Genomic DNA, 15,896 nt, shown 5'->3' on the forward strand with positions numbered 1-15,896 from the left:
GAGGTCAGAGGGTGTCAGGGTATGATTACCTAGAGCTGGAGTTACAGGCATTTGTGAACTACTTGATGTAGGCATTTGGAACCACACAGTCCCCTCCCAGAGCAGTATGAGCTCTTAAGCACTGACTTATCTTTCCAACCCAAAGATTTATTCACTTTTATGACTTCAGATGTTTCCCCCGCTGTATGGATGTACGTGCACCACCTGTGTGGCTGGTGCCCTGGGCGGCCAAAGGAGGCATTGGATCCCCTGGAATCGGAGTTACAGATGGTTGTAAATTGCTGGTAACCTAATCTGGGTCTTTTGGAAGAACAGCCAGTGCCCTTAACTGCTGGCCTCATTTCTTGACCAGCTAAATCTTTTTAACCTCCTTATAAAAATGTCTCGTTTATTAATTGGCAAAAACAAGCTAATAGAAAGTAGACAGGCATCGCCTGGGTGCCAGAGTTTTAGAAATGAGTAAAATGAAATTAAGATTCTTTAAGAGGACTAACTTGCTAAGAAATAACGAGATTAGAAAGTATTTCTCCGGACTGTGGAAAAAGTAAAAAGAACAGAATAGCAGCATGGAGGGACATGTGCTGAGAGGGGAGGCAGGCACCCTGAGTGGATGGGCCCAGGCATGAATGGAACTGCCCCAAGGATAAGGTTTGTAGGAATAGGCTTGATTTTGTTTTTAGGTCTTTTTTTAAAAGGCTTCTTACTTATGTGTATGTTTGTGTATACCATGTACAAGCAGGTATTTGTGGAGGTCAAAAGCACTGGACCAGGTGATAATTTGAATGAGAATGGCCACCAGCTTGAGTGCTTAGTCCCCTGTTGGTGGAACTGTGTTTTTTTTTTTTTTTAAAGATTTATTTATTATGTACACAGCGTTCTACCTGCATGTACACGTGCAGGCCAGAAGAGGGCACCAGATCTCATTATAGATAGTTATGAGCCACCATGTGTTTCCTGGGAATTGAACTCATGACCTCCTGAAGAGCAGACAGTGCTCTTAACCTCTGAGCCATCTCTCCAGCCCTGGTGGAACTGTTTTTAAAAGAATAAGAGGAGGCCTTGTTGGAGGAGTTGTGTCACTAGGGGTGGGCTTTGAGTTTTCAAAATTGTAGTCCCAGTTCAATCGCTGGTGCACTTGCTCACCCATTCCCCTTAACCCCTCTCTGCCTCTGATTTTGGCTCAGCTGTAAGCACTTAGCTGCAGCTTCACCGTCATGGCTGCCTACCTGCTGCCAGACCCCCTGCCATGTGTTGTCTTGGTCATGGTGTTTTGTCACAGTAGTAGGAAAGGAACTACAGCAAGCTAGCAAGACCAAGTCCCTGGAGTGGCTGAGAGCCTCCGGGACTGGGGGAATCCCAGCAGGCAAACTTCCTGAGTCTCTGGCAGAAGGTCTCCAGGCTGGAGAGCTGCACCACTCAGGGCGCTGGTCCAGATCACAGGCCCGCCCGTCTTCCGTCTTTCCTATGAGAACCCATCAGGTTCGTCCAGAGTTTGAGAAAGTGTGCTGATGACTCTTAAAGGCTGTTAGTCTTGATCCCAAGGGTGTAGGACTCTCCTTACATACACTCCTAAAATACAGTAAAGATAGAAATAGAAACAAGACAAAGGGCAAAACTAAACAATTAAGATTAGAAACTCAAGACTACAGAAAATCCTGCCCTTGTCTTTAGTATTAACCATTTTCAAGGATGCCTTTCTTAGGACAACCAAAGAACTAAATCTCATCAGCTTATGTATGTGACTTCCAGCTTCTGAGAAACCCTTGCTCAAAGAGAGTGATGACGTGGTAGGGTATGAGCTGGGCCTGTAAAGGGCCTGCCAGAGAACAGGGGCAAGAGGGAGCTGAGAAAAGCGTTCTCCCTGCTCTCCCTGGAGCAGGCTCAAAGACCCCAAAGAAATAGCCTCATGGGAAAGACTTTGCTGTGGACTTTTCAGCTTCTGGTAACTGTTAAAACTATTATTTATGGGGCATAGAATCCAGGGCTTTTTGCATGGTAGGCAAGTGCTCTACCACTGAACTACCTCCAGCCCCAACAATATTATTTTGATGTTAGAATAATTTTTTTTTTCGGAGCTGGGGACTGAACCCAGGGCCTTGCACATGCTAGGCAAGCGCTCTACCACTGAGCTAAATCCCCAACCTTAGAATAATTTTTTAAAAACGATCACATATTCCTCATCTTAATGTTTTCTAATTTTATAGTTGCATTTCTTATTTTGACCATCACTATTTTTGCTTAACTATTATGTTACTGTTGACTCCTCACCTTCTATCTAAGTTTCAGTACTACGAACACTGCCAGCAGGCACATGTTTACAAACACACAAGTTTTCTCCTTCCTGATTATTGGCTTCAGCATATCCCAAGGCAGCTAGATACTAGGGTCAAAGGAATGTGGAATATCTATCACAGTGTCACCAGCAATACAATACTCTGTCACGGCAGCCTTTTCTGCATATATTCCTTTGCTATCAAAAAGGAAGACTGTTTTAGTCTATGAGTCACTAGTATCCAAATTTAAAATCTAGAGAGTATAACATTGTAAGTTCGGCTACAACTGATCCACAAATCTTACCAGTGCCCCGGTTCTCCCTCCTTATGTAGCCTGTGGCTTTATCCTGCCTCACTCCAAGTCCTATACAAGACGGTGACAATATAACCATGACATGAGTAAGCCCGAGGTTTTATAAAACTTGTTACCAAATAATACAGAAACATGATAGCATGAAAACCGTGGCAGAAGACAGGTTTTGCTGTGTTCTACAGCACTTAGTAGAACTTGCTTAAGTCCTCATAAAGCCTCTTCATAAAGCTGGAAAAGGTTACTTTTATCGCCATGTTGTAAAAGAGGAATCTGTCATATCAAGATGAGGTTCCCAGGGCCTAAGGGGTAGGGTGCCACCCTGAATACTGAAGTGATAAGAGTCCAACACAGAGTAAGAGGCCCACCACAGCAGACATGATGAGTCCTAGGTCAGAACAAGAATATGGGGCTGACATCTCTGTGGACGGACCATAGAGGTTAAGGCTGGCTTCTGGAAGTCACAGGAGAGAAGACTGTTGAGCATTTTGGAGGGAATCACAACTGCTCCCAGCTGTCCACCTGAGATGGTAGAACAGGTGGCCCAACACTTACAGTGGCCTGAAGGGACAGGGTCCCAGGAGCAAAGGCGTCCTTATCCAGACCCAGGACCTAGGGAGTCCTATGTGCTTCCTGGGCCTGGAATTGCCTCAGCGGGCAGCAAGGGAGCCGAGAACTGGGACAGACTGGTGCAGGTTGAGTGTACATGGGAAAACAAGAGAGGTGATGCTCCCGTCTTGAATCCCAGGGAAAGCCTTCCCCATGCCACTCAGGCCTTGGGGGCCTGATGGAGGCACGCTCCTGACGTTCAGAAAGGTTGTCATGGAGACCAGCTGCCTTTAGTTGGAATTTGGTGGAGCCAGGGGATAAGCTGGGTGAACTTGATGAACTCTAATTGGAGTTCAGGGAGGGCCCATTCCTCACGGAAATAAAACCATCGTCGTTTCTCAGAGTTCGGCCAACAGCTAGATAAACTTACAGAAAACAAACTTCATGTAAAATGACAGAAACTGGGAGGCTGCTGGGGTTTGTCACAGTTTGCTGGCCCCATCTGTACATTAACTGTAGCTATACTCTAAATATCTACATTTTAAGGAAGTGGTTTGACACATACTCAAACGTCCACCCCCTTTTATACACAGAACATAGTAGCCTTGTTAAAAAAAAAATAGGGGGCTGGGGATTTAGCTCAGTGGTAGAGCGCTTACCTAGGAAACGCAAGGCCCTGGGTTCGGTCCCCAGCTCCGAAAAAAAGAACCAAAAAAAAAAAAAAAAAATAGAACCAGCCTGTACCATTTATTCTGTCACTAAAACATTTGTTTATATATCCTCAAATATCTTCAACTGCAGTCGAAAATAAGATTGTGACTAAATGCAGTTTTTCCCTCTGCCAGCCTGCTCTGTGGGGCCGGAGACAATTCCACAATTGCTCTCAGTTTACAACTGAGTTGGGAAATGAATTTCTGAACATCACAAGGATGCTGCTCCAGGGGCCTGGAGGTGAGACTTTATAGACTTCTGGAAAATGCACTTGTAGAAGGAAATAAGGTATTAGCCAGGAGAAGTCTAATGCTCGAAAACCGTTAATTCATAAAGGGCCACAAGACAGTTTTCTTTTGGTACATGCTCAGAGGCTATGCGCTCCCACCCTGGCTCAGGGCACGTTGGAAAAGTAGAGAACCTGGTGTCTTCTAAGCCTACACAGGCAAACCTCAGAGCAAAGGGCACCCATGCTGCCCTCCAGTCTGAGGCTGGCTGGACGGAAGCTCCACACTCAGGGAGAGTCGAGCTCGTGCGTGCTGGATGGCCTTCTCCTAGTCACCTTTATTCCTTCTGGGTCCTCAGCTTCCTGGATGGAGCCTTACACATCCAAGCAGGTCTTTCCTGCCACCACACCTCTCTAGAAAGCCCTCAGAGACACACTTAAAAGTGGACTTTTGGCTGGTGGTAGTACATCCCTTTAATCCCAGAACTCAGGAAGTAGAGGCAAGCAGATCTCTGAGTTCTAGGCCAGCCTGACACACAGAGTGAGTTTCAAGACAGCCAGGGCTACATGGAAAAACCTTGTCTCAGAAAACGGGGCTGGGGGGAGTTTACTTTTACTTTGTGCACACTAGGCATCCCCAGACCCTCGGTCCTCTACTCTCTGCTCCTGATCACCCCACCCAACTGGTTCTCTAATTCCACAATCCACCTTTACTTCCTGTACGTTCCATTCTGTGTGGCTCCCTGTGAGCTGGCTCACCCGTTCCAAACCCATAGCTCTTCAGCTCTCCATGAGACCTGACATGGATCTCAAATCTGGCTTTTCCTTTAATCCTCTATGGAACTGACTGCCACCAAAGGTTTTTCAGAGGCACCTTCAGTGGATCATAAACTACTCCTCACCGCTGACTGTCCTGTTCGCTATTTCTGGGCAAAGCACACCATCCATTCAATCTCTCCAAAAGAAACGTGGCCTCTCTCTCTCTCTCTCTTTTTAAAGATTTATTTATTTTATGTATGTAAGTACACTGTAGCTGTCCTCAGACACACCAAAAGAGGGAATCAGATCCCATTACAGATGTTGTGAGCCATCATGTGGTTGCCGGGAATTGAACTCAGGACCTTTGAAAGAGCAGTCAGTGCTCTTAACCTCTGAGCCATCTCTCCAGCCCCAAACGTGGCCTCTCTTACGATGTCTTTCACTTGGGTATGGATGTGTCAGGCTGAGCCTATGTGCGGTCACCATTGCGCTCGATATATCATTGCTGCCTGTATGGTGGCTGGCATGTCAATCTCTACTGAAACCCATGCTTTACAAGCATATGGGTAGAAGCATGAGGAATAGAAGAATGATACGAGTCAGTTTCCCATCAGTCACGGCATCCTGAGCGCGAACTGCATACCAATGAATGAGAAATGTTATTTTGTTGGTAATGGGAGCCCAAAGCGATATCAAAAGCAGGTAAGTAATGCAGCCAAAATGTGAAAGCTGAAACTGAACGGAGATCATTAGACGTTCCGCAGTTGTCAGTGAGACAGGAGGGCCTCAGGACTCAGAGAATGGCTGCAATTGCACACAGGTTATAATAAAAGCATGATGGCTTCGTGACTCTTCGAGTGTGAACTGAAAGGAAAATTATACAAATTCTAGGTTTAAAAATATAAAATTAAAAGAGTTAGCCCCAAAAGGCACAAACTCAGGGCTAAGCCTTGCCACCAGGAATAGCAGGCCATAAAGATAAAAAAAAGGAATGCAGGAACCAGCTCAGGCTATCGAGGACTGACCCATAAACCATCCAAAGACGTCCCCCCAGCTTACTCAGAGTCATACTTTAACCAGATGTCCTCCAGACCCTGATAAGCCCCTACTTGTGCTTTTCAGCCATTGTGTCCTGCAGAGAGCATTCCAGGAAACTGGGCAGCCCAAGCCTAACCAGAGGTGTTTCAAATACAGATGCTTCATCAATTTTGACAAACTTTTAAAAATAATGAGGACCTGAAGACCCTACCCTTCTCCTGATTTAGTAGCTCTGTTCCAGGAACTAGGGGGCCATAAAACCTTCTGGCGTCCCCTTATCTCCTGGAGCCATAAAACAATCTTGTAACTTGTGGTGCATTCCCCTTTGACATCCCCCATCCCCTGGTGCTCACAGCCTCTGCCTTTAAATACTCTTTTTCCCGGCCTCTCGGGGTCGACACCTCTGTCTCCTGCGTGGGATATGTGTCGGCCCGGAGATCTCTGTAATAGGTCTCCGTAATAAACCTCGCCTTTGTTTATTACATCCAAAATGGTCTCTCTGTGTCTGGGGTCCGCGATTTCCCAAGACTTGAGTAAGGGTCTCTCTGCGTGGGATCTTTCAGAACGACGAGGAATATACATTTTATGCAATACTAAAAATACACATCTAAAAGATGGTGTCACACAAGGAAGGAGAGAGATGGATTAGCATTTCATGGTCTTCTAGTTGTGTTTCCAGCACAGCGTTCCATGCAGTCTTGCTTCTTGCCAGCTCTCATGGCGCTGATGAGACGAAAATTCACAGACTGCGACTAAACCTTGTGATGGGGTGGTGGTGAAGTGTGTGTGGGGGGGTGTGTGTGTGTGGTGTGTGGTGGTGAAGTGTGTGTGTGTGTGGGGGGGGTGTGTGGTGTGTGGTGTGGTGTGTGTGTGTGTGTGTGTGTGTGTGTGTGTGTGTGCGCGCGCGCGCATGCGCGTGTGTGCACGTGTGCGCATGGGCGGTATCGCCTTCAGTTCCTGTCTTATTTTGAGACAGGGTCTCTTGCTGAGCCAGGAACTCTCCATTTTCCCCGGATTGGCTACTTCTGGGATCTACCTAGATCCACCCTTTCCGGTTTTGGTGTTACAGATACGCCCCACCCGCTGGCGTTTATGCGGATGGTAGGGATCCGAACTCAGGTCCTCACACCTGTGCGGCAAGCACTCTGCCCACGGAGTTATCTCTCTGGGCCCTGAAACTAAACATTTGATGATGCCACATTTAGGGTATATTACCACAAATCACCACAAAGTATCAGTGGCAAGGTTGTTACCTCATAATTCCGAGATTTGCGGAGTCTATAGTTAAGATGTTAAAGGCCGTACTAGGCTGAAAACTGAAGGAACTCTCTTCCGATTCCTCCTGCTCGCTGGTGGTAATTGCCAGCAATGTTCTCTGTCTCTTGGCGTGTAGCCGCAGAGTCCCAGTCTCTGCCTTGGCTGCTCTCCTCGCTGACTGCTTATTAATTTCTCATCTTTTCTCTTTAAAAGTCACCATACAATTGGACTTCATTTTAACTCATTCCACAAGAAAAGGAAGGCCATTTGCAAATAAAATCACATTTATGGGGTCCTACATAGACCAGAACCGGGGGGAAGGGCACAAACAGTTCACAAAAATTCGTGCTTATTTGGTTCTTTTTCAAGCTAAATGGGCCCCATAAAGGCAGTTTCTTTTTTGGCAAAAGACATATTATGATGTACCACGAGGGGGCGTAAGAGAGCCGCGGCTGAATATCCGCGTAGCCCCAGTTCCCAGTACTTGGATCTGCTTTCTCTGACAGACGTTGCATGTATGTTTTAGGCAGTTTTGCTACACAGTGCCTAAGCTACCTGGCTGTATTTGGCTTTCTCTTGCACCTTAGAGGGAAGATTTCTGGCAAGTTCCGGGGGGGAGGTTTTCAGTCACTTTGTTTTGTTTTGTTTTGTTTTGTTTTTCCGGAGCTAAGGATCGAACCCAGGGCCTCTGCGCTTGCTAGGCAAGCGCTCTACCACTGAGCTTAAATCCCCAACCCCTTTCAGTCACTTTGAATACTGTGGCCCAACTCTGGCTTTTCTGCTGTCTAGTAAACCACGATTGTACATTGCGGTGCCTGGCAAGCAAGATTACTAAGGTGGATACTAGTAGCCAGAACTGGAAGCATGTGCCACAGCACCTGGCTGTTTGTCTGTATGTGAAGCTACTCGTAGGAGTAATCTGAGGTTAGGATGAAGGTACCTTCTGGGGAACATTTTCATTTGCGACTAACCAGACTCCAGGTAGGTGCTACCTGTCCAAGGTCACTTAAAACGGCACACAAGCCTCAAAACGTCCCCAGCCACCTAGGTTATTCAAAACTGCCCTGTGATTCTGTACGGACTTTGTGTTTTCCCCGCCCGTGGGAGGTTTCTAATGACTCCCAATATATCACGTATCTGTTTTCCGCCCTTGTTAAGCATTGAAGAAGGGAAATTTTTAAGCTTCCTAATTGGCAAACCTTCTAGAAAGTAAATCAATCTTTCTCTCACCCCCTTATGCCCCGCCCCTCTCCCCACGCTATATGCTGCCCAGGCTGGCCTTGAACTTGCTATGTAGCCAAGGATAGCCTTATATTCCTGATCCTCTCTCTCCACCAGGATAGATAGGTGTGAGCTCCGTTTCTGTTTTGTACAGTGCCAGAGATGGATCCAGGATTTTCTAGGCAAACAGTCTAACACCTGAGCTGTATCCCAGCCTCAGAAACGGACTCTGACTCTTGCCTTACATTACATAAACTTTTTTTTTTTAAACATGGAAAGCAATTACCCATGTGCTGGTTGGTTTTTAAGTCACCTGGACACAAGCTAGGACTAGGAAAACTCAACGGAGACTATGCCTTTGTATTATTGGCTACAGGCAAGTCTGTGAGGCTTTGTCTTCATTAATCACTGTGGGTGGAGCCTAGCTCATCGTGGGTGGGGCCAGATCACTGTGGGTGGGGCCAGATCACTGTGGGTGGGGCCAGATCACTGTGGGTGGGGCCATCACCCAGGCAGATGGTTCTGTGCTGTATTAAATTATTTAAATGGAAGCTGAATGACCAATAGAGCAAGCCGGTGAGCAGCATTCCTTCACAGTCTCTGCTTCAGCTCCCATTTCTACACTCCTGCCTTGACTTTCTACCATGGCGGTATAAACTATAAGATAAACTAAACCCTTTCCTCCCTAGGCTGCTTTTGGTCTAGTGTTTTTATCACAGCAATCGGAAGGAAAGCAAGACACTATGCAAGACCTAAAACTAAAACTCTTACTCATTCATTCATTCATTCATTCACTCATTCATTTATCATATTTATTATTTGGAGACAGGGTTTCTCTGTGTAGCCCCGGCTGTCCTGGAACTCACAGAGATAAGCCTACCTCTGCCTCCCAAGTGCTTGGTTGAAAGGCAAGTGCTGCCACTCCCAGCAAAATCCCCACTTTTAAGGCCTCAGAATACACACAGATAGGGGACAAGGATGAACCATGACAGAATGTGAAAGATACCACTCTGCTCCTCGAAGGACTCCACTACGGGGCTGCAGAGATGCTTCAGTGGTTAATAGCACTCATGGCTCTCCAAGAGGACCCAGATTCAGCTCCCAGCAACAATATCAGTCACATCTGGTGGGTTTCAACTGTCTGTAACTCCAACTTCAGAAGTCAATACTGTCTCCCGCAAATAAAGAACACACACACACACACACACACACACACGCACACACACACACAAAATCTTGAAAGTGTTTTTAAAAATAACTCCATTAAGAAGCAAGTGGGACAGGCTTGGTGGTGCACACCTCTAACCCCAGCACTCTGGAGGCAGTTGATGCATCTCTGTGAGTTTGAGGTGAGCTTGATCTTCCTAGTGAGTTTCAGGCCCTGTGAGTGACATGGTGAGAACCTGTCCTAAGAATCAAACCAACTCTGAGAGGCTCCACCCAGCAGCCAATGGAAAGAGATTTGTTTTAAATGGAGCTCAGAGAGTCTTGTGGACAACTTGGGGGAACGTTTGAAGGGCCCGAAGAGGACAGGGCCTCCATATGAAGACCAACAGTCAACTGACCTGGACCCTTGGGGGTTCCCAAACACTGAACCTTGAACCAAAGAGCAAGCCTGGGCTGGACGTGGGCTCCCCTGCAGATGTGCAGCAGATGTGCAGCAGATGTGCAGCAGCTGTGCAGCAGATGTGCAGCAGATGTGCAGCTTGGTCTTCGTGCGGGTCCCCTAACAACTGGAGCGGGGCCTTGCCTGTAAACCCTGTTCTCCTAACTGGGCCACCTTGTCTGGCCTCCCTGGGAGAGGCTGCACCTAGACATGCAGTGACTCGATGTGCCTGATGGATGAGTAGTGGATGTGTCGGTGAGGAGGGAGGAATGGGGAGGATCTCTGTGAGGGGGTACTGGGAGGAAATGGGGGCTGATATTGGGATGTAAAGTGAAAAATAAATAGTGTTTTTTTTAAAAAAGCTAAAAAACGAAACAATAACAACAGCAAAAAAAAAAAAGCAAGTGGAAAGAAACATTTTGCACAATATACCTAGTGGTGAATCTGACATTAGACTATAAAACTCTTACAAGGCAAGGCAAGAGACTGGGATGAAAAGCAGCACAAGGTTGGAAGTGCTGCTTGGTGGTAGAATGAAAGGTAGTTTGCAGAGGCCCTGGACTTGGACCCCAGGAACACACACATACACAGACATACCGACACACACACAGACATACAGACACACAGACACAGACACACACAGAGACACATAGACACACACACAGACACACAGACATACAGACACAGACACACACAGAGACACATAGACACACACAGACACACACACATAGACACACACACATAGACACACACAGAGACACACACACATAGACACACACACAGACACACACACACATAGACACACACACACATAGACACACACACAGACACACACACACATAGACACACACACACATAGACACACACAGAAACACAGACACACACACAGACACACACACAGACACATACACACAAACAGACACACACAGAGATACACAGACACACACATACACACATACACACACATACACACACAGACACACACAGACACACACACAGAGACACACAGACATACAGACACACACACAGACACACAGACACACACACAGACACACACACAGACAGACACACACAGACATACAGACACACACACAGACACACAGACACACACACAGAGACACACAGACATACAGACACACACACAGACACACACACACAGACACACAGACAGGCACACACACAGAGACAGACACACAGACACACAGACACAGACACACACAGAGACAGACAGACAGACAGACAGACACACACACACACACACACACACACACACTGAGAGACAGAGAAGAAGCAAAGACAGAGACACACAGAGACACACAGAGAGATAAACATGTAAACACAACCACCGTGTTCTGGCATCTTTAAAAAGACAGGCTGGTCTTCAGCAGACTTTCAGCGTCTCTATTTTCTCTTGTTGCTGGAGTCAAGTCAGAGCTCCACAGACTAAAACCCAGGAAGGTTCTTGCACCACAGCACCAGACAGTGCCCTTCTGCATGCATTTTGGTCCCAAGTCCAGCTGGCGTGGATTGTGAAGGAGGCTCGGATCTATACAAGAGCCAGGGAAAGCTGGCTAGAAAATTTTCCTGGAATATTTTAGAAAGATCTGTGGTCGCTGGCAGTGGCTTTGCTCCAGCAGAGCACACCGTGTTCCTGCTCTCAGCTACTGGCCTCTGCTGCTTTGTTCCTCTGCGGTTTTCAGCCCAGAGAACCCATAGGGGAGGGATTTCTTTAAATCCCCGAGACTCCTGTCTGTGACTTGAACGAGAACAGTTACTACTATGAGCGTTTGGTTTTCAAAAATCACTCACAATGGCAAAATGCAATCCTTCATTGGGGCACCCATGTCCCCTAGGAAGGGCAACCTTAGATACATTTTTGATTGTTGGTTTGTGTATGCTCATGCTTTGTGGGGGAGCACGAGCTTGGGTACCGTGTGCATGGGCTTGTGGTGGCCAGGGGTGGCTGTTGTGTGTCTTTTTCAGTCACTCTCAATCTTATTTTTGGAAAGCTGAAACAGGCTCTCACACTGAACCTGGATCTCAGTGATTCAGCTAGAAGGGGTGGTCCACAGGCTCCTTTTGTCTCCATCCTTCCAAACAGGGATTAAGGATGCAAACCGCTGTGCTGCTGTACATGACTTTGCACATAGGTGCTGGGAACTAAGCTCAGGTCCTCACACTTGCACGGGAAGCCGTTTGCTGACCAGCGGCCTCTCCAGATCCTCCATCTAATAAGCTTATCAATGGAAACAGAGTAGCGTTTCAGATAACTTCGCTATTATGTACACAACCGTGACTTTCTTTGTCCGGAAGAGCTTTTTTAAGCACTTGTTACCACTCTGGGATAAGGAGCCGGAACACCTAAGATAACAGCTCTAATCACAGTACGAGGAATTCCCCCTGCCAAAGGGGACTGCTTTGTTGTGGCCAGTGCTGGTGACCCAGATAAAGAGCCATTTCTTGAAATCTTATACATTGATGAAAACAGAGACACTCCTTCCTCTGGGGAAATGAAGCCTGGTGTGGAATTATTCTAAAGTTTCCAAATGCTCTTTTCCACAGTAGCTAGCCAAGGAGCTCGCATGCTAGATTTCCCTTTCCTATCTGGGAAGTCAGTTCACGAACACTGCTACATTAACTGCACTGCGGAAGTTAATGTCCTGGGACAAGCTCTTCAGCCCATCGCCCCTCTGCACATCAGAAGGGGCCGTCGCCACTGGACAAGGGCTCACTCCCTTTCCAGAACCCAGTCCTTCTGTACTTCAGACAACCCTGTAGCAGGGAGATTTGAGGGGTAAATGCTGCTCAGGATGGTGGGGCTTCCCAGTAGCTGAAAGAGACTTCACCAGGGCCACTTTGCCTAAAGCCCTGTCTTTTTTTTTTTTTTTTCTCTTTTTTCTATTTTTCGGAGCTGGGGACCGAACCCAGGGCCTCGCGCTTGCTAGGCAAGCACTCTACCACTGAGACAAATCCCCAACCCCCCTGTCTTTTTTTTTTTAGTAGACCAATAAACAGCTATGAGTGATGGTTTATTTGCTTTTTCAGACTTTGATCTTCCTCAGTTAGAACTCCAGCTTCTTGCCTTCTAGCATGTAGTCAGCCACATCCTACTGGCCTGGTCTTGAGATAACACAGGTGAGAAGCTTGCCCTGCCTTGCTGGAACTTCTCCTCCAGGAGACTGCGGATTCAGCTTGGTCCCTGTTTTGCAGCCCACGAGCAGTTGCACAATGGGCTTCTTACCACTGTCAGCACCACCGTGTCCTGTCAGTAAGTGTTGCGCACCCAATGTCCCGCCAGCAAGAACGACGCGCGGCAACAGGATTCTTCTGTGAGCAAGCCTTTACTGTGTTACAGCTCTTCTTAGTGTTACAGCTCTTCTTAGTGTTACAGCTCTTCTTAGTGTTACAGCTCTTCTGAACAGGGACCCCGAGCAGCAAAATCGCTCGGCTTATATAGACAACAGTATGCTAATTATCTCTCAGGGATTGGTGGGGCTTGGATCACCCCACTACTTGTCCTCCAGGGATTGGCGGAGAATAAATCACCTCATTAGCATATTAACGGTCAACTGACACCTGGTGCATAAACCGCACATGTGCAGTACCGCTGTTCACCACTAGAGGGAGCCCTAGCAAGGGGACAAGCCTGCACATGCGCAGTAAGTCGTTTATATCCAGACAAGGCTGGATGTCGGCGCCATCTTTGTTTCGCCGCGCCGCTCTCTACAAGTAAGCACAATGCAGCTCATCAGTCTTGATGCGGGTCAGCTCATAACTGGGCGTACAGCAGACAATGTCAGTGATTCTTGTTTCATGAGCACAGCGCCCAGAGCCCCGGGAAAATCCCCACATCCCTCAGGACACAGTACCTCTTACTGCCTTCTCACACTGTGTGTATCTATCTGCTGAGGGCCAAGCTCAGTGTTGGCAGCAGTCCGGCCCAGCCCATACTCCCACTTCCTGTGGTACGGCTCCCTCTGACTCCCCACCCCCACACTGTGGTTCTGTGCTTGGGCCAGGTGTCTGGAGAGATGCTCACCTCTCGGTGCTGACTGGAAAGAGCTGGAACCCTGTGTTACATCGCTGTCAGGAGAGGCCATAACCGAACCAGCTCCTATAAAGGAAGGGGTTTAATCGGGGCTAGCCTGCAGTTTCTGTGGGTTATCCCAGTATCATCATGGTGGGGAGCATGGCAGCACACAGGCAAACATGGTGTTGGAGAAGTAGCCGAGAATTCCAAATCTGAATCCACAGGCAGCAGGAAGAGAGAGCCACTGGGCCTGGCTTGGGCCTTTAAAACCTCGAAGCCCACCACCACCACTGAGACTCTTTCTCCTTCTAGTGGGCACCTCCTAATCCTTTCAAATGGTGCCGCTCCCTTAGCATTCAAGTATATGAGCCCATGGGGAGAGGGGAGAGTGGGAGGAGCATTCTCTTTTCTTTTTCTCTTTTAAAACTTTTTAATTGATTCTTTATGAGTCTCACACTTCACCCCAGTCCCGCTGATCACCCTGTCCACTCTTATCTGCCTTTTGCCTTTGCAACCTCCCCACATAAACACACAACAACAATAACAACAACAACAACAAAAACAACAACAACAGCAACAACAACAGCTAAGCATGGGAAACATCTCATTGTGGAAGCCGTGGTGTGCCCCACTGTGTCCCACTGTGTATCACAGTCTACACCTCTGTCCACACATCTTCAACAAAAATGCTCATTGCAATGGGTCGTTGGTCTGCCTCAAGATCCCTGGCTTCTATGACATCAATATTGGAGTCTCCTTGGGACTCCTCCCAGTTATCCTGTCCTTGCCCTGTGACGTGGAGATCCTGCAGCTTTGGATCAGCAGGATTGGCCCTTTCATGGGTCCCAACCCATGATATGGATTCTGGGGGGCCAGATTTTGGGGTCTGCCAATTCAGAGCCCCGGATCTGAGCTGGTCATCTTGCCAGGTCTCCCTTAACCTGCACCACCAGGGCGCACTCTGCACCACTGTTTTGGCTTGGCAACCCAATGCTGCCATCTGCCATCTGTAGAAGACAGGGTCAGCTCCCCTGCCCTCCCCTCAGGGCCTGTTCACCCACACCCCGGCCTCCAGAGTCAGTTTCACTGTGCTGGCCAGTCATGATGCAGGGGCCCACTTTCCCAAGTGCTGACGCCTGTGAGGGGCTAGGCCAGGTCTCCTGCTCTCACACTCAGGGCTGGCTCACCTATGCCTTTGCTATCAGGGCCAACTCCACTGTGTTGCCCAGGTGAGGTGCAGGGTCAGCTCTCCCAAGTGCTGAAGCCAGTGATGGGGTAGGGCTAATTCTCCTGCTCTCATGACCCCAGGGCCAGCTCTCCTGACTACTGCAGTTGGTAAGGGGCAGGGCATCACCTATACCACCACATACCAGATAAGCGTCAGGGCCAGCTCTCTCTCACTCTTGCTCTCTTGCACCCCCCCACCCCCCAGGGGCAGTTCTACTGTGCAGATGAGGTGCAGGGCCTGCTCACGAGTGCTGAAGCTGTGAGGGGCAGGGCCAGCTCACTGAGGGCCACTCACACACTTTCACTATCCCAGAGTGAGTTCTCTTGACTGTCTCAGGTGGCAAGGATTGAGGGGGTGGGGACATCTCCCTGTCCTCCCTCCAGCCTGGGGATGGGCATTCTTCCTCAAACCATTACAAACTCCTTGCTGAATACTCTGATTGACAGACACACATTCCTGCTCCCTCTTCCCAGAACTGCCCTGTGTCTCTGTCTGTCTGTCTGTCTGTCTGTCTGTCTGTCTCTCTTTCTCTCTCTGTGTGAGTGTGTGTGTGAGAGTGTGTGTGTGTTTAAGGGGTTTGCGTACGTGTGCACGTGCACGTATGCTCCCATGAACACGAGTATGGAGGCCAGAGGTCATTCTTAGGTAATGTTCCTTAGGTACTATTTCACCTTCTATGTTTTTTGAG

Source organism: Rattus norvegicus, chromosome 18 (genome assembly GCF_036323735.1).
Source record: "Rattus norvegicus strain BN/NHsdMcwi chromosome 18, GRCr8, whole genome shotgun sequence".
Classification (NCBI taxonomy): Eukaryota; Metazoa; Chordata; class Mammalia; order Rodentia; family Muridae; genus Rattus; species Rattus norvegicus.